Raw genomic sequence first — 20,032 nt, 5'->3', positions numbered from 1 at the left:
CTACTGCTAATTCTCTTTAGCTATTCAGTCTCTCAATCTGTTCCTTTAACAAACTGGCAAGTGTCTGAGTAGAAAGGTAACTCATAGTATTACCTTGCTTTCTTGCTCTTCCCTTCACTCCAGAATCTTAACTTCTTAACATCCTGGCTGCCTTGGTACCCTCTCACCAATTGCTTTTTATCTCCCTGACCCCAGGGACAGGTTTGGGACCTTGAATTCTGCTTTATGTGGTACTAATATTACTCTACCTTTTGTGTTTGACTCTCTCCAAGCTATTTTCTCATCTTTTCATTTTTAATATGTTTTTGTAGCTTTGCTTTATGTGCATTTTCACAAGTAATATATGGATAGATTTATTTAACAAAATCTGTTAGTCTTTGCCTTTTTAATATTGAAATTTGACCTGCCCACATTTGTGACAATCAGCATCAGTTTTAGCCCTTTCATCTTATATTTATATTTTAATAGCTCATTTTTTAAATGAACTATTTCATTTACTGACTTGCACAATACACAATGTCTTAATTTCCTTCCTCCATCCCAGTTAGTTTGATTTGTTATGGGACTCTTCCATTGCTCTCATGATTACAGTCCCATTTCAAATCATCACGTTATTTCTATCAATATACCTAAAATAAATAATCTCATTAAGTTATTTCCTCATTACCCTGAGTCCCAATTCACAAGTTTTCCAATAATTTCTAAATAACCTAGTGGCAGAGTAGATCTTTAAAAGCAAGTCAAAAAATGCAGACACCATGAAGAAAAATATATACATAAACAGTTATATAAGTTTGATATGGCTAAAATCAGTGTAAGCAAAGTTGAATGAAAAATATTTGCAATGTATATGATAGGCAGACCAAGGGTTAATAACCTTAAGATACAAATAGCAACATATTTAAAAAGAGGAAAAGGAAACAATCTAACAAAGAGAGAATAAGCAAACTAAAATTTCAGGCAATTCACAGAAACATAACTTGAAATGGACAATAAAACTTATTTAACATGTTTAGCCTCTTTAACAGTCATGGCAATATAATCTAAAACAATGCAGTAACATTTTTCACTTATCCAACTGGCAAAATGAAGTTAGTGAAAACAGCCAGTGCTGCCCTGAATATGGCACCACATGCACTCTCTCAAAACCCTGCTTGTGGAAATGTGAATTATTTGTTCTTGGGCCATCTAGCAAAAGCTATTAAAACTTGACCTACCAATTCCACTTGAGAGAATCTATTCTATAGAAAAACAAAAGCACATGTAATATCTTTAATGCAGCAATTTCTTCAGAATGGAAGAAATGGAAAGGTTGGATTATGTTTAGATATGTCACTTTTCTCTAAATTGCAGAATATTTTGAAGATCTTAAAAATATTAAGTTGAGACTACAGTTGTTTCCATTTATCCAGTTTCCCTTTCCATGATTTTATTTACCCAGTTAACCACAGTCTGAAATTGTTAAATGGAAAATTCAAGAAATAGACAATTTGAAAGTTTTAAATTGCCCTCCATACCAAGTAGAGTGATAAACTCTCCCGCCATCCTGCCTCATATCACCCAGAATGTGAATTATCCCTTTGTCCAGCATATCCACACTGCAGATGCTATCCACCTGTGAGTCACTTGGTAGCCATCTCAGTCATCCGATCAACTGCCATGGCATCATAGTGCTTGTAGTCCAGTCATCTTTATTTTACTCAATCATTTACTAATACTTTAATTCTTACTGCTGCTAATCTCTTACTGTGCTTTCTTTATAAATTAAGTTTTATCATAGGTACGCATATACAGGAAAAAAACAGTCTATATAAAGTTTAGTATCCTTGGTTTCAGTCATCTACTGGGGGTCTTGGAATGTATGGCCTTCAGATAAGGGGGGACCACTGTATTTGATATTTAAGTGAAAGAATGTTCATAATGTTAAATGCAAGAAGCAGGTTTTGGAGTGGTATGCATGGTGTGAGCTTATTCTGGTAAACTAATGATAATATAGTGATAATATGTGGGGATATATATATATATGTATACATACACACACAAATACACACACAAGTGCTGAGAATCTATCAAAAGACTTCACACTTATCAAGATGATTAAATTAGAAAGAATGCTAGGATTGTCATCTTTTTCCTTAAGCATTTCTATATAGTTTTGTCACAGTTTTGTTTTGTTTTGTTTTGTTCTTGAGACAGAGTCTTGCTCTGTTGCCCAGGCTGGAGTGCAGTGGCGCAATCACGGCTCACTGCAAGCTTCGCCTCCCAGGTTCACGCCATTCTCCTAGCTCAGCCTCCTGAGTATCTGGGACTACAGGTGTGCACCACCACTCCCAGCTAATTTTTTGTATTTTTAGTAGAGATGGGTTTTCACCGTGTTAGCCAGGATGGTCTCGATCTCCTGACCTCGTGATCCGCCTACCTCGGATTTGTTTAGATATGTCACTTTTCTCTAAATTGCAGAATATTTTGAAGATCTTAAAAATATTAAGTTGAGACTACAGTAGTTTCCATTTATCCACAGTTTCCCTTTCCATTGTTTTATTTATCCAGTTAACCACAGTCTGAAATTGTTAAATGGAAAATTCAAGAAGTAGACAATTTGAAAGTTTTAAATTGCCCTCCATACCAAGTAGAGGCCTTGGCCTCCCAAAGTGCTGGGATTAGAGGCGTGAGCCACTGCACCCGGCCTGTCACAAATATTTTTATTCCAAAGTGTTTCAGATGATCCAGAATGCAGCTGTTATAACTGCATCATGGGTCAAAGACAGCTTCTTGGATGAGGCGGCCAACTTTTTTTTTTTTTTATTAATTTTAATTTTAATTTTTATTAAGTAATTTATTTATTATTATTATACTTTAGGTTTTAGGGTACATGTGCGCAATGTGCACGTTAGTTACATATGTATACATGTGCTATGCTGGTGCGCTGCACCCACTAACTCGTCATCTAGCATTAGGTATATCTCCCAATGCTATCCCTCCCCCTCCCCCCCCACCCCACAACAGTCCCCAGAGTGTGATGTTCCCCTTCCTGTGTCCATGTGTTCTCATTGTTCAATTCCCACCTATGAGTGAGAATATGCGGTTTTTGGTTTTTTGTTCTTGCGATAGTTTACTGAGAATGATGACTTCCAATTTCATCCATGTCCCTACAAAGGACATGAACTAGAAATTCCATTTGACCCAGCCATCCCATTACTGGGTATATACCCAAAGGACTATAAATCATGCTGCTATAAAGACACATGCACACGTAGGTTTATTGCGGCATTATTCACAATAGCAAAGACTTGGAACCAACTCAAATGTCCAACAATGATAGACTGGATTAAGAAAATGTGGCACATATACACCATGGAATACTATGAGGCGGCCAACTTTCAAAGTTAGCAAGGATCTGACACATTTTCACCTCAGTAACCACATCATAGATTAGTCAAGTTTTCCTGCACTCAGTACTCCTGAAACGTACTGCTGCTTTTCCCTTGCTCACCATTATCAGTGTGGTCACTTCACTGCTTGCCAAGGATTCCATCTAATTCTGAGGAAAAGGAACATAATTGCAAATCAATTGTGTTTTCTATGTGGGAGCTTCTGAGTAAAGCAGCAATGACAGGAGACTGAAGCATTGGATTAAGAATAATCCTGCAGGGTGGGGAGAGAGTGATCCTGGTATTCTCTATGGATTTCATTTTCCCTTCATAAACCTACTTCCCATGATCAGCAGTAACTGTGACTTCACCGCAACGTATAAAATGAGCAAACCCTTTCCTCAGGATGGTTTCTTTTCTCATGGACCCTTCATGATGTATTCTTTTTCCATCTGCCAATGCCATGAGAAGAGAAAATAGAAGCTACTTTATTTCCTGTCTTTAGCAAAGATATATCTCAGAAAAGGTGAAAATCACTATTTTCACATTGTCATATTCTGACAGGCAACCAAAGATACCACTTTAAATTCCTTTTTCCAGACGTTATTTCATTTCAGAAATATATTTGCAGTTTATGGGGTAATTTTGAAGTACCATCCGTCTAGATAGATTTTTTTCCCTCAAGGATAAACATGATCATTTATTTTCTGCATTATTACTTTTGTAATGGGAGGAAAGGCAAGCTGTGTTACATTTATTTGAGGCCATTCCCCTCAAGCTGTGACACCTTACATAGAATCTTAACCTGAAGGCTGAGGTCACTGGACCTAACCTCTTGCCTTCATGTAGCTCAAATACCTACCTTCCTAGACAGTGCAGATGTTTCAGGAAGCTTTGAAGGACAGTGAAAATGATAAGATCTCATTGTAGTTTTGTGTTGATTTAGTATATGGGGGTTTTAGCATAGTTTCATGTTATGTTTTTGTTTTCTATGATTGGCTGTCCATGGTTTTTACTGTGGGACTTGGTGAATGTAAGCAAAATGTCTGGAGCCACACTATCTGGATTTGAATACTGGCTCTGTCCCTTCTAAGCTGTGTGACCTTGGGCAAGTTACTTCATCTCTCTGTGTCTCAGGTTCCTGGTGATAAAATGGAGATGGTAACAGTACCTATATTATGGCTTCTGTTTGCATGATGGATCTCTCTTGGATTCTATTTCATATGCTAATTAGCCATGCGAGAAAAGAAAATAGATGCTAATTTATTTTCTGTCTTTATGAGGTTACTTTAAAGATTGAGTAAATGTAATGTTTGTCATATAAGTGTTAATTAAGTTTTCAACATAATTTGAACTCTTGTCTTGGCTTTTTCCTAATTGGTAAATTAGGGGATTAAGCTCTTTGTGTTATCACAGCTTACCTGTGTATTCCCAGTTTGTTACTTGTCACTTGACATTACTTGTTTTTTTCCACATGGATTTATGGAGTCTCATTTATTAATGTTCCTTTCTCTTACGGCTTCTGAATTTTGAATCATTACTACAAAAGCCTTTTCCACTACAAAGTTAAATGTTTTCTCCCATTACTTTTATGGTTTTGTTTTATAAATTTAAGTCTTTGGGCCATTTAGAAATTAACCTGTGATCTAATTTTATCTTTTTCTGCATGGCCACCTATCGTCCCAGCATCATTTGTTTCCCCATTGATTTCGTATACCACCTTTGTCATCTACTGCATTCCATGTGTATTTAGGTGTTTATTGACTATTTCTACTGACTACTCATTCACCAGAGCATACTTTTAATTAAGGATTTTTTTTATTGTCTCTGATTTAGTACTTTCTCATTTTTTTTAACTTCCCTGACCATTTTCATTTGCTTGTGAGTTTCAAAACTCAGCTTCTAATTTCCCAAAAACTACTATACTTGGAATTGCACGTAACTTCATGTATCTTCATGTATCTACTTTCTAGACCTTTTGGCTGGCATACTTTTTGCACTTTTTTTGGTCTTATTTTTTATTTCTTTTTTTATGAGCAACCTCAAATTCTATATTGAATGAAGTGAATGTATATAAGCAAATGTAACTACATAAAATCTAAGCACTTAGGTTGAAAAAATAGCATGCTCATTTAGGTCCAAGAGGAATGACAGCAAAATATATTTTCCTATGATGCTGTGTCTTCTGGAAAAAAAAAATGCTTGAAAAAATAAATCAACTGAGTAAACTAGACTCAAAACCAGATGGTGTTCTGTCAGCCTTTACACTGGAGGACATTCCCAGCCCCACGGACTGAAACAAACTGTCTGAGGAATCCACTTGAGATTTTCTCTCCTGGGACCCTCCAGGTTTATGCCCAACTCCTTTATATGGCTGTTAGTTAGCCTAAGAAGTACATGTCAGAGACTATTCAGGCAACCAGGACAGAAAGAGCTTTGGGTTACCTGTCCTCACTTCCACATGTGATCACATGGTAAGTTAGCATCTACCAGAATACAAATGGAAACTTGAATTAGTCCAAGTCTCCTTTGGTTTCTCTATCTTTTCACTTTCTCTCCTAGGGGGAAGAAGTAAAATGGCCTCCATTTGTTGTACCTTTCTTTTTGCCCCTGCCATGCTTCATTTCCCTCCCCAGAGGTCCAGAGAGATCCAGGCACTGCCCCAGCCTGCAGCTGAGTGGCTTGGCATCCAGAAACAGAGATGTTCACAGCCATGTTGAGAGAAAGTGCTGCTGTCTCTAGAGTATGGCAGTGTTGGAGAGCTGTCAAGTGTCAAGCGGCCATCTATGCTTGTCACTACCCTGAAACAAAGGATCTGCAGGGCCACCACTTGGCCCACCCAAGAGCTGGGTCCCTGAGTGCAGTGACCCTTCCCCTCCTCTGCCCACAGATGCAAGAGAATTTAGGGACACCTCCTTGCCTGGCCAGTTGTCTCATATTTAGAAGCACAATATGGTAAAATATCACAAAAACATCTGCTCTTGAAAGACATGTCCTTGGTTGTCCTTCAGGACATTAACCCATGGATAAGAAGTCATTTAATGACCCAGGCAGCTGAGAGCCTGCCAGAGTGGCAGCTGACTTCTCTCTGAGTGGCAGACTTCGGCCTCAGCTTTGGGAAAACATGCTCAATAAAACAGCACTTAGCACAGCATAGATGCTCCATGGCCACTGGAAACTGGTGAGAATAATTAAGAAACAATCACGTCATAAGAAAGAAGTGCCTTTTTTTTTTTTTGAGACAGAGTCTCACTCTGTCACCCAGGCTGGGGTACAGTGGCACCATCTTGGCCCACCACAACCTCTGCTTCCCAGGATCAAGTGATTCTCCTGCCTCAGCCTCCTGAGTAGCTGGGATTACAGGCGCCCGCCACCACACCCAGCTAATTTTTGTATTTTTATTGGAGATGCGGTTTCACCACGTCGGTCAGGCTAGTCTCGATCTCCTGACCTCAGGAGATCCGCCTGCCTCGGCCTCCCAAAGTGCAGGGATTATAGGTGTGAGCCACCATGCCCAGCCAGAAGTGCTTTATTTTTTGTTAGTCTATTGATTTGGCCTGACTTATGGACTATGAATTTATTCTTTTGCTAAATATTCTTTCTATGAGGAAGAGAAGGGAAAGGGGACTTGTGTTGATTCTGGCTATTTAAAGCAGAGGAATAACATCTGCATGCTGGCCCTTCATGCCCACCCCCTGCCCTTGGGCTGCATCAGGAGCCTGCATGCTCTTGAGGCTTCCACTCTCTCCAGATCAGTCTTTTCTGGGCTAAAAGATAGGAATCGTCACCATGCGCGGAGCTAAGGTGGATCCTCTGATCAGTTTATTGTCACCAGCATCCTCTGTGTCCTAGTACCCTACTTCTTCACTGGCCTAACCAAATCCCAACCTGGATGGCTCTGACAAACCAGCCTTTACTGTGGCTACACTCAAGTAACTCAGACCTGCTGGAGAAAATTCCACCTGTGAATTGGGTGCACCACCTATCTGTGCTTTTCAACCTCAGCTAGATCCTCTTCTTCATTGCTATCAGTCCTTTAATTTGTTCTTGGATTTTTTTTCTTTTTGATACAGGGTCTCACTCTGTCACCTAGGCTGGAGTGCAGGGGTGTGATCATGGCTCACTGCAGCCTCAGCCTCCCATGCTCAAGCCATCCTCCCACCTCAGCCTTCCGAGTAGCTGGGAATATAGGTGCATGTCACCACACCTGGCTAATTTGTGTATTTTTTGTAGAGATGGGCTTTCAATGTGTTGCCCAGGCTGATCTTGAACTCCTAGCTCAAGCAATCTTCCCACTTCAGCCTCTCAAAGTGCTGGGATAACAGGCATGAGCCACTGTGCTAGGTAGTGGATTTTTTCAGATTTTTCTATTTAGGTCCTTTTTACAGCCTTTGATTGCCACTGTCTAAGGCAGATAACCATGTCCCATTCTTCCCCAAGAAAAGACCATCATGCACAACTAACTGTTTTTCTCTACTCCCATCTCCCACTTGTACCCCTGATCTTCTGTACTTCCTGTCTCTACCTCCTGTCCTTCCCAAGAATTTGATTTCTCTCCATCTCTCTCCAACTTATGTTAATTTCCCCAAGTTTTTACCCTTGCTTTTTCTATTTTGTCACCTCTCATTCATGTCTCAAAGCAACATTGGCTGCAGCCTCCTTCCTTTTTATTGTTCTTGTCAAGGTCACCAAGCCCTTCTGCATTCATTTCCAATTGAATCCAAAAGACTATTTCTATTTCAACAATTTATTCAGGTAATACACAAATACATTCTCAACATGAAAGAATCAAACAGCTCAGGACTATAAAGAATACAAAGTGAAGTTATCCTTTATCCCTCTCTGCCTCTCTAGATCAGCACCCACAGCTGTTGCGTTAACCTTGAACTGTGCTGTTCCTCCCTGGTGCAGAGCATAGGCAGGAGAGGAGCACTGCCAAGCAAAGCTCCCTCAGATTTCAGCCCTTGGAGAATGCCTTTTAATTCCCATCCATGTGTATATCCTTTGATCCTGCATTTCATGCAGTTTCCTCAAAACCCTGCTGACATTTGCTGCAGTTTCTTATATTTGTTTTTGTCCTTTCTTCAAGTTCTGTTTCCCTCTAAACCAGATCCCATCTGCTGTCTTCCAGAAATTCTTCCATCATTTAAAAAATATAATAAAATGACATTTTCTTTTCAAGAATTGATTTTTTTCTTCTAATTCTTTTGTATCATTAAATAGGATTTTAGGGGTGAGGCAGTATAAACTCGTGCTCAGATACTATCTTGATCCACAAAAACAGAATCATTATGTGTATACATACATATATATGCACACACTCATCTACTGTTACTCTTTAATGCAACTTTTTGATTCTGTGGATTGATGTCTTCACATCTGTCTTCTTCCTCAGCTCCTTCCCACTCCCTAGATCTTCTTCCTCTGTGGCTTTTGCAGACTCCTTTTCTCCTCTTCCTTAAATGGTAATATCCTCCAGAGACCCATTCTCTACCTTCTCGTTTTTTATTCTTGCTTCTGCTGGGTCCTTTTCTTTTCATGGGTTCAGCTATTAGAACACTGACGAACTGCTTAATAATCCACATCCTAGCATGAAGTGCTTCCCAGGGGTTCAACCCCCAGCATCCAACTACCCTATGGAAACTTATAGCCAGAAGTCCCCCACACTTCTCAGGTGAAAAGCTCTACTCATTGTCTACCTGTTTCTCCTGAAGGCTGTCTTAGCATCTGCCATCAACATCTACTCAGCCCATTAGACTCACAGAATTCCTCTCCTCTTCCTCACCTCCACATGCAAGCAGTTGAGTGGTTCTTTTGTTTTTACTTGCTCACTGTTCCCTAGATCAGTTTTCTACTCCCAGTGAGCCCTCATCATCTGTCTCTGGTGCTAATGCAAACATTTCCCTGTCCACAGGGTTGTTGCTCTCATTCTCTACCTTGCCACTGAAGTGAGCCATATGAAACAGGTTTAACTAAATCGCTCTCCTGATTGAAACTCGAGTGTCTCTCTTGCCCCATAAAGTACGGATCCTTAAATGAAAGGCATAAAGTCCCCATAAATATGGTCCTAGTCCATACCTCTATTTCATCTCTTACCGTATATTGCCTCATCTTTTATTCTCCAGCTACAATAAATTTCCCATCATTCTCATGTCATTTCACTCCCACACTTTCATTTTTTAATCTTCTGCTTGAAAAGCCTTCTCATCTTCTTGCCTAGCTGCCTTCTACTTTTCTACTTTCCTATGATTTTGGCATCACCTCTTCCAGGAAGCCTTCACATTTCCCCTTCCCTCTATAAATGAGGTACTTGTCCTGCTTTGATTCTTCCAAAACCCCTCTATATCTCTATCTTTTCACATATTCGATTATAATCATGAGTTTATTCCCCTACTAGGTCACAAATTTTCAGAGTGCAAGGAATGGAAAGCAAAGCAGAAAATGTACTTCATCTTGAGTACAAACTATGTAATAGAAAATGCCTATCCAGGTACACCTGCATATAAAAATTAATTTCTGGAGTCTGACTCTACAAGCACTTTGAAAAAAAATTTTTGTTTGCTTGTGCCCTTGGTTTCAGAAGTTTTAGATTGCTTTTCCCATATAGTACTTTAAATGAAAGCCTAACTTTATATAAGAATAAACTACTTTTGTTTGTCTACTTAATATCACTGTGTTGTAATTATAAAGGCCTAGTTAGTAAGGTCTGCTTTAAAAAAGAGCTGTTGAGCTGTTGATTTACTTTGAATTTCTCCCCAATCAAGCTGATGAGCTTTCGTTTCAGATTTTGAGATTTCTTTGGAAAGTGTGCAAGAATCGTTCTCATCTAAACCGAGTTCTGCCATATTGGAACACGCATATCATCTCAGGGCCATTTTTTTTGTTCTTTAAATTGGATGCTTTTGTAAAATATATATAAGAAGGGGTACAGTATAGCTTCTAGAGGCCTCATGGGTCTCACCATAACAGCTACTCATTAGTGGAGTCCCCACATTGCACAGTCTAGGCATCAACTCGTAAGTTTAGATTACTATGTTTTCCCCTTCATCCAGAGATGATTGCACTCTGGGAAGTTGGCTTATATGACTCAAATTCCAATAAGCTCACATTTAAAATGAATGTAATAGGAATGCATTTTCCTGGATCCATTAACCTGCAGGGACACACCTTCCTGATAAGAGAATCTTCTCAGCTGGTCATATTAAATGGCAATGCAAAGTTAGTAAGGGTCCACAGTGGATAAGGGACTATACAAGCATGTGGGGGACACAGTGAGGATTCAGTGAACATAAAGCGTCTAGCAAAAGGGTTTGACAGATACATTCTCATGAACTTTTGTTAAAAATATGAATCAAGGACAGGCACGGTGGCTCACGCCTGTAATCCCAGCACTTTGGGAGGCCGACGCGGGTGGATCACGAGGTCAGGAGATTGAGACCATCCTGGCTAACACAGTGAAACCCCATCTCTACTAAAAATACAAAAAAAAAAAAATTAGTAGGGCGTGGTGGCGGTTGCCTGTAGTCCCAGCTACTCAGGAGGCTGAGGCAGGAGAATGGCGTGAATCCAGGAGGCAGAGCTTGCAGTGAGCTGAGATTGCGCCACTGCACTCCAGCCTGGGCGACAGAGAGAGACTCTGTCTCAAAAAAATATATATATATATATAAAATATATATATTAATATATATTTTATATATATATGAATCAAAATACAAGCACACAGCAAATGGCTTACAATTGAATGAAGAAACTGCTAACGCTGAGAAAGCAGAATCTGCCATTATAATAAAAATGCAGAGAACTCTGGCAAAAATTGGGGATCAGACATGGTTGTGTCAAGAGGGAGATACTTGAGTTGAACCTTGAAGGATGGGCAGAATTTCAACAGTAGAAATGGAGAATAGGCCAGAACTTTCGAAGAAGATAGAATAATATGGAAGAAAGATGTTATGATATGGCTTGATAAGCAACAGATTGAGATATATGAACTTAGATGTTCTTTAAAGGATATTTTTATAACTCTATAACATTGATGAATCACCATTTTCCACTCTAGGGATATTTGTGATTAGATAAGCAAGATCAGTTTTCTAAAATCAGAATGTCTTCTCCCCTGGAAAGAATGCTGAAGACTTTTTAGTTATTGAACTCATCTTTTTCAGTATCTCTTGTCAATCATCAAAATTGTCTGTTATAATATATATTACTATTACAGTTCCAAAATTAGCACCTGCTTTCTCTAGTTGTGCTGTGGGTATTTGTTTTGGATTACTTTTGGAGAGCCACTTTAGAGTCCTGGATGAACAGGGAGCTATATTTTTAATCGGAAACATTTTCAAAACCTTTCTTCTGAAGAGTCATTTCTAGGAAGATTTCTGTAGATGAACATTTTCATCCATTTTATGATGATCCTCCTTGGCTCTCATTTCATAAGGCAGCATTTTTCTGACCTTTCCTCACACTCTAGGGCCCTGTTTAAGGGTCTATAATAGCTTTTGTTTTAACCAGGAGGAGCTGAGAAACATGAAGCATGGTGGCACTTTAAAAAGTGATGTCTTCAAAGTCAATTATCTGCTGTCTTTTAAAATTAATTTTAATTATTAATAACTGATTTCATGAGTTAGAACTGTTAGCTATGGTGAGATATAAAGTTGAACAAAACCTTTTTGCTCAATTTATATTAGCATGGGTCAATAAGAACCTTTAGGGTAACAATCATGAATGCTTGCCATTCTCCGCTTTTTAAAAGGTCTTTAAAAATGGGAATTGATTTTTCTCCTACCATTCCCTATTTTATGTGGGGGTATATTCATGATTCCTTTTCATATTTTAAACTTTTTAAAATCCCAGATGAACAACTATAAAGGTTTACATGACTGACTACATTTGTAGGCTACATTCCCATAATTAATACATTGTGCAATTAATTCCCACTGGACATATTATTCAAGGAAACCACTCAGGCTATACATTTAATAAAGAACTTTTGGAGATGACCCAGTTGTTACAGAAATCAAAGGTCTGTCTACTCAGGGGTGTTCTTTATTTTTCTAATAGACCAATTAATCCATCTTTCTTTGATAAGGGTAATTTTGTATTAAAGTTGTTTCATCTGAGAGAAGATATTCAATCCTTTCTGGAATAAAGAGAGTTGATCCTCATTCATTGCCTGTGCTTCAAGCACTGTGGGTTTATGTCTACTATTTCCACCTTAGCCACAGGCTTCTGAATTCCCCAACCACACACCTGTGGCTTCTTCACTCAAAGGAAACGAGGTTCCTTTTGTGTTTCTCAGCTACGCTAACTCTCCAACACATTTCCTATACCAGTCCTCAACAGTTCTACCGTGGCTCCAACCACTCTGTTCAGGCATCAGGATTCCTAACGTTTATGGAGCCATTTTGTGTTAGATGCCAGTGATGGCAAGACGCCAACCTTGCCCTTCCATTGTTTGTATCTGTTTAAACAGACATGCTTCCTAGATACAATGCAAGACAGTATCTGTCTATTGGTTTCTCTCTGAAAACCATGCATCAGTGTTCCCGACTTACATGGGAGAAAACAAATATGTGTACATATACTTAACCATAAATAGGAACTCAGTTATATTGGGTGAAGGAATGACTGAATAAATGAGAAGAGAAGGGAGGGAAAAAGAAACAAAAGAGGGATAGGGAAATAGAAGGAAGAAACATGGTCCCCTGAGAGGCCCTTGTGGTTTTTCCCTGATAGCAAAGTCATTTTTATACTAGGATGCCAGCCTGTGTTCGCCTTTTTACACGCGGGACCTTACTTGGCGAAGTATAGCAAATGAGTTTAGATGATCATCCCCATAGTAGCTTTTTCAGTATTTTCAGATTTGATGTCTGTTTCCATGGAAATAGTTTTGGCAAGACTGAAGCTAAGAATAAGAGACATGCCATGAGAATTTCATGTTCCAATTGTCAGGCAAAAGCTGAAAGTCGCCCTTTTGTCTTTTCAATAACTTGATGCTTTAAACTCAGCAGGAGAGAGTTTTATTAATTCCAGCAAGAAATATTTTCATTATATTAATGAGGTTTCATTTCTGACTGTTTACATTTCTCATAAAAGTGAAAGCAATTATGGGAACAGTGTTAATAGGGAATTTTCCTCAGGGAAATGAACTTCTTTTAGATTCTGGTTATGGCCTTCAGAACCCCTCCCCTCTAGCCCTTTCCTCAGTGAACTGCCTTAGCCAGCACTTGCTCACCTGCCTATTTTTGCAGACATTTCAATGAAAGACAAGAATATGACTGAACTGTGAAAGTGAAATGTTTCTGAACATGCAGAGTAACCGTTCTCAGACAAGTTTGAAAGTAAAATAGATACAAAAATAATCACTCATAACTGAAGATCATTTCACCTTTGAATGAGAATTTGTCTCTGAAGGCTAACATTTCCTTTATTTTATTTTATTTTATTATTATTATACTTTAAGTTTTAGGGTACATGTGCACAATATGCAGGTTAGTTACATATGTATACATGTGCCATGCTGGTGCGCTGCACCCATTAACTCGTCATTTAGCATTAGGTATATCTCCTAATGCTATCCCTCCCCCCTCCCCCCACCCCACAACAGTCCCCGGAGTGTGATGTTCCCCTTCCTGTGTCCATGTGTTCTCATTGTTCAGTTCCCACCTATGAGTGAGAGTATGCGGTGTTTGGTTTTTTATTCTTGTGATAGTTTACTGAGAATGATTTCCAATTCATTCCATGTCTCTACAAAGGACATGAACTCATCATTTTTTATGGCTGCATAGTATTCCATGGTCTATATGTGCCACATTTTCTTAATCCAGTCTATCATTGTTGGACATTTGGGTTGGTTCCAAGTCTTTGCTATTGTGAATAGTGCCGCAATAAACCTACGTGTGCATGTGTCTTTATAGCAGCATGATTTATAGTCCTTTGGGTATATACCCAGTAATGGGATGGCTGGGTCAAATGGTATTTCTAGTTCTAGATCCCTGAGGAATCGCCACACTGACTTCCACAAGGGTTGAACTAGTTTACAGTCCCACCAACAGTGTAAAAGTGTTCCTACTTCTCCACATCCTCTCCAGCACCTGTTGTTTCCCGACTTTTTAATGATTGCCATTCTAACTGGTGTGAAATTTATAGCACTAAATGCCCACAAGAGAAAGCAGGAAAGATCCAAAATTGACACCCTAACATCACAATTAAAAGAACTAGAAAAGCAAGAGCAAACACATTCAAAAGCTAGCAGAAGGCAAGAAATAACTAAAATCAGAGCAGAACTGAAGGAAATAGAGACCAAAAAAACCCTTCAAAAAATTAATGAATCCAAGAGCTGGTTTTTTGAAAGGATCAACAAAATTGATAGACCACTAGCAAGACTAATAAAGAAGAAAAGAGAGAAGAATCAAATAGATGCAATAAAAAAAAATGATAAAGGGGATATCACCACAGATCCCACAGAAATACAAACTACCATCAGAGACTACTACAAACACCTCTACGCAAATAAACTAGAAAATCTAGAAGAAATGGATAAATTCTTCGACACATACACCCTCCCAAGACTAAACCAGGAAGAAGCTGAATCTCTGAATAGACCAATAACAGGCTCTGAAATTGTGGCAATAATCAATCGCTTACCAACCAAAAAGAGGCCAGGACCAGATGGATTCACAGCCGAATTCTACCAGAGGTACAAGGAAGAACTGGTACCATTCCTTCTGAAACTATTCCGATCAATAGAAAAAGAGGGAATCCTCCCTAACTCATTTTAGGAGGCCAGCATCATCCTGATACCAAAGCCTGGCAGAGACACAACCAAAAAAGAGAATTTTAGACCAATATCCTTGATGAACATTGATGCAAAAATCCTCAATAAAATACTGGCAAACAGAATCCAGCAGCACATCAAAAAGCTTATCCACCATGATCAAGTGGGCTTCATCTCTGGGATGCAAGGCTGGTTCAATATACGCAAATCAATAAATGTAATCCAGCATATAAACAGAACCAAAGACAAAAACCACATGATTATCTCAATAGATGCAGAAAAGGCCTTTGACAAAATTCAACAACCCTTCATGCTAAAAACTCTCAATAAATTAGGTATTGATGGGACATATCTCAAAATAATAAGAGCTATCTATGACAAACCCACAGCCAATATCATACTGAATGGGCAAAAACTGGAAGCATTCCCTTTGAAAACTGGCACAAGACAGGGATGCCCTCTCTCACCACTCCTATTCAACATAGTGTTGGAAGTTCTGGCCAGGGCAATTAGGCAGGAGAAGGAAATAAAGGGTATTCAATTAGGAAAAGAGGAAGTCAAATTGTCCCTGTTTGCAGATGACATGATTGTATATCTAGAAAACCCCATTGTCTCAGCCCAAAATCTCCTTAAGCTGATAAGCAACTTCAGCAAAGTCTCAGGATACAAAATCAATGTACAAAAATCACAAGCATTCTTATACACCAATAACAGACAAACAGAGAGCCAAATCATGAGTGAACTCCCATTCACAATTGCTTCAAAGAGAATAAAATACCTAGGAATCCAACTTACAAGGGACGTGAAGGACCTCTTCAAGGAGAACTACAAACCACTGCTCAATGACATAAAAGAGGATACAAACAAATGGAAGAACATTCCATGCTCATGGGTAGGAAGAATCAATATCATGAAAATGGCCATACTGCCCAAGGTAATTTATAGATTCAATGCCATCCCCATCAAGCTACCAATGACTTTCTTCACAGAATTGGAAAAAACTACTTTAAAGTTCATATGGAACCAAAAAAGAGCCCGCATCGCCAAGTCAATCCTAAGCCAAAAGAACAAAGCTGGAGGTATCACGCTACCTGACTTCAAACTATACTACAAGGCCACAGTAACCAAAACAGCATGGTACTGGTACCAAAACAGAGATATAGACCAATGGAACAGAACAGAGCCCTCAGAAATAATGCCACTTATCTACAACTATCTGATCTTTGACAAACCTGAGAAAAACAAGCAATGGGGAAAGGATTCCCTATTTAATAAATGGTGCTGGGAAAACTGGCTAGCTATATGTAGAAAGCTGAAACGGGATCCCTTCCTTACACCTTATACAAAAATTAATTCAAGATGGATTAAAGACTTAAACGTTAGACCTAAAACCATAAAAATCCTAGAAGAAAACCTAGGCATTACCATTCAGGACATAGGCATGGGCAAGGACTTCATGTCTAAAACACCAAAAGCAATGGCAACAAAAGCCAAAATTGACAAATGGGACCTAATTAAACTAAAGAGCTTCTGCACAGCAAAAGAAACTACCATCAGAGTGAACAGGCAACCTACAAAATGGGAGAAAATTTTTTGCAACCTACTCATCTGACAAAGGGCTAATATCCAGAATCTACAATGAACTCAAACAAATTTACAAGAAAAAAAACAAACAACCCCATCAAAAAGTGGGCGAAGGACACGAACAGACACTTCTCGAAAGAAGGCATTTATGCAGCCAAAAAACACATGAAAAAATGCTCACCATCACTGGCCATCAGAGAAATGCAAATCAAAATCACAATGAGATACCATCTCACACAAGGCTAACTTTTCTAGGCAAAGTCAGGAAACAATGGCAGTGGCCGGGCACGGTGGCTCACACCCAGCTACTGAGGCAGGAGAATCACTTGAACCTGGGAGGTAGAGGTTTCAGTGAGCTGAGATCACACCATTGCACTCCAGCCTGGGCAACAAGAGCAAAACTCCATCTCAAAATAATAATAATAATAATAATAATTACTGGGAAATACATATTCTCAAGGCCCATTCCCAGAGAATCTGAGTAGGAACTAATGGGAAGTCCAAAAATTGGGACACTCTGAGAAGCACTGCCTATACTATCAGTTTAGGATTGGAGCAGACTTTTAACATCTACTCATGAATTATATTGCATGTACACTTTTTTAAATTTCAGGGCTTTTGTATATAGAGATGCAAGGTATTAAACCAATGTTTTCATGTGTCCTTTTTGCATGTACACTTGTTAATGTTAGCACTTCCATTAGTAGTATACAGAGTGGTCAAATAAACAGACATAATAAATCATGACTAATTGTAGTTCAATTTAGACATAACAAATCTATATAATAAAATAGCATATAATTGATACAACTCTAGAATAAAGAGAAGCTAGCCTGAAACTCCAAAGTTATTTTGCATAATAATTACTAATTGAGATGCAAGGTATTAAATCAATGGTTTCATATATCCTTTTTGCACATATGCTTGTTAATATTAGCACTTCCATTAGTAGTATACAGAGTGGTCAAATAAACCATGCAACACAGCATGCAAGATTTATAACCTCTCAAGGACAGGGGCTATGTCTTATTTGTCTTTGAGTTCATCACCACTAGCAAAACAGGCGCTTAATAAGTGCTAAAAGTGGCCATTGATAACCAATTCTGATTTCCTTAAGCAGGTGCATATCACTTTGATTCTTATAATTTTCTCTCACATTATCTTTGATTTAAAGTCTGCACTTAAGTGCATTCTTCATTCCAAATTGGTTAGAGTAAAAAAGTACCTCCTCATATTTGAAAGAACACCATGGTATTGTAAAGATATCACTGTCCATTAATAAGATATTTATCAGAATTTAAAGAGGAAAAATAAAAGATACGACTAAAGTAATTTCCCCGGCGCTCTTCCGAAATAGTTCAGAAAATCATGCCTTATGCGGGATTTGTCTAGAATTAAATTACATTTTTATAATCCTTTCCAGCTCTATAATTCCATTTTCTACTGTTGGGTTTCAACACCTAAAATTGTCAGCAAGCCTCTGAACAAAGATGCTTTTGTTCTGTTGGCAAGAGATTCTACTTCTAAATTTCCACATTACCCGCAGAGCCATACTCAGCCAGTTAGGTGTCAAAAATGCAGGGAAAGATACTGAAACCTCTTACTGGCCTGACCAATGCATGCAGCGTTATCTGCAACTCATGTCTCTGTATGCCTACCTGGAGAGTTTACTAACACTTTGTAATTATTTGAAATTGGGTTGGTTCTTGGTGTAATAAACTAAGTCATAGACCCTATTGAAAGAGTAATGCTAAATAATGTATTTTCTGAATTGCTTGTTTGTTTTCTTTTTCCATTATGGATGAGTACAGGGTAGAAAACTGATTAGTTAGCAGCCTGATCAGTGGCTCAGCAGCCTGTAATAGTTCGGCAATAAAATTAGACCAAAAGAGAACTGATGGACCGAAAGAGGTTGTTTTTCAATCCAGCCTCTTGCTTCAAGTAGAATTGAATAATCATAAAAGGAGGCAATATTTTCATTACTGATTTCACTTTTTCAGGTCAAAATTGACCCATTGAATTTATGGATTTGAAATAGCTTTTTCACAAGGATGGAATAAGAAATCTGAATCAGGTTGCACTGATAAGTTGAAGTAATTCTCACAATGTCAGAAGGGATAATGGGTTCAGTTAATTCAGTACAAGTAAACAGCAATAAGCTAGCATCCTTTTGAAGTTATGTCTTCCAGCACCAAGCTCATGCAGGCACATGTCTATATTACATGGTAATGTGGAGTTTGAGGATAGATGAGAAGTTGCTCTGGCATAATGGAATGAGCAGAGTATTAAGACTTAGGCAACCTTGGCTACTGTCTGGCTTTTGTCCACACATGGGCTGTATACCTCAGTTTTTTCCTTTGTTAAAAGACTTGGACTACTGAATTCCTAAGCTAATTTCAAACTATATAATCTTAGTTATATATATATTGAATCTTGAAATATCGGAGTTAAATAAGAATATTTACTGAGATCCCAAGCAAAACTCACTGTGGAATTTCTTTAGCTTTTAACTTCTTCAAATCCCTGGCTTAGCTCTAATGTCACTAATCATAGCCCAGTTTAGACCTAACAAATCTGCATAGTAAAACAGTATATAATGGATACAACTCTAGAATAAAGAGAAGCTAGCCTGAATCTCCAAAGTTATTTTGCACAATAGGTAATTACTAATAGAGATACAAGGTATTAAACCAATGTTTTCATGTATCCTTTTTTCTAAAAACCTGAATTAACAATAAAGCAACAGTTGTAATGTTTTAATCCTAGCACAACTGTTTTCATATTTTGTCTGCCACATACAACGTATGTTAGCAAAGTTGCAATAATATCATATACTGTTTTATATTCTGATCCTTTCACATAACATTGTATTGTCAACATATTTGTTTTTCTACATGGGCTTTATAATGACTTTAATGCCTGCAAGTTATTCTCTCATATTGGTATACCACAATCTGTTAACTATTCTTCCAATTCTGTTTCTAGTCTTGACCATTAAAAATAAAGTAGCATATTCAAGACAGTAGTTTAGCATTTGATCTGATTTATTTTATTCTACCCCTACAGTAGTCTATATCTGTCCTTTTAGTTTCACTTGCCTGTAATTATCTCAGGTATGTTTACTTAGACCCCAAGAATTTCTTCACTTTTTTGTTTTAAAAAATCCATTATGTATATTTGACCAATTTAGAATTCATATTTTTAAAAGTCACAAATAAAGGCATATACTTTATGCAGTAAAATATATAATAGAGAATTTGCCATTTGAACCATTTCTAAGTATAATGATTTAGTGGCATAAATT

The 20,032-nt window shown here is 38.2% G+C and overlaps 1 protein-coding gene across 2 annotated transcripts in view; it reads left to right on the top strand.

Moving 5' to 3' along the window:
* The window catches only part of HTR2A (5-hydroxytryptamine receptor 2A), a 69,464-nt gene that overhangs the window by 10,260 nt on the left and 39,172 nt on the right, over positions 1-20,032 (top strand).

This window comes from Pongo abelii, chromosome 14, assembly GCF_028885655.2.
Source record: "Pongo abelii isolate AG06213 chromosome 14, NHGRI_mPonAbe1-v2.0_pri, whole genome shotgun sequence".
Classification (NCBI taxonomy): domain Eukaryota; kingdom Metazoa; phylum Chordata; class Mammalia; order Primates; family Hominidae; genus Pongo; species Pongo abelii.
The sequence above is the reverse complement of the archived record's forward strand: the minus strand, read 5'-3'. Positions and strand labels throughout refer to the sequence as shown.